This window comes from Colobus angolensis, unplaced genomic scaffold (genome assembly GCF_000951035.1).
Source record: "Colobus angolensis palliatus isolate OR3802 unplaced genomic scaffold, Cang.pa_1.0 Scaffold1497, whole genome shotgun sequence".
NCBI classification, from domain to species: Eukaryota; Metazoa; Chordata; class Mammalia; order Primates; family Cercopithecidae; genus Colobus; species Colobus angolensis.
This window is the reverse complement of record NW_012114596.1, coordinates 8,943-9,596: the sequence shown is the minus strand read 5'-3', so window position 1 is coordinate 9,596 and position 654 is coordinate 8,943.

Below are 654 nucleotides of genomic sequence, written 5' to 3'. Positions count from 1 at the left end.
CGAGTTGATGGGTGCAGCACACCAACATGGCACAAGTATACATATGTAACAAACCTGCATGTTATGCACATGTACCCTAGAACTTAAAGTATATATATAAAAAAAGAATATACCAAAAAGTTGATAGAATGTTAAAATAAAAATAATAAAAAAAGAAAATAAAAGAAGAAAGAGCTTAAAAAAAAAAAGTAGAGGTAACAACCTTAAGGATTATCACAATAGAATTTATGGCATAAGAAAAAACAGAGTCAAAGAAGAAATTGTATTTTGTAAAGGAAAAGTGGATGAAATGTTGTATATATCATAAATGTGTATAAACTCACTTAAAATGTATTAAGCAACTCTGCAGAACCATGAGATCAGTGGATTAATGAAAAATTGTAATTGGTCATTTTAACATACTCCTTTCAGAAAGATCAAGCAGACAAGATAAACCCCATTTTATGACCAAACATTTTCATTAAATAGAGGAAGCCTGGAAGAATTGCTTCTTATCAAATTATTTTGAGGTAGATGTCCCTATTTATTCAAAAATATAGTCAAACACCTGGCTGAAGTTCATTCAAAGACTTTAGTAATTATTTACTGAGAGGTGAAAACATTCTTTGTCACAGGTAAGCAACCTGATCTTCTGCTTTTTTTTTTTTTTTTTTT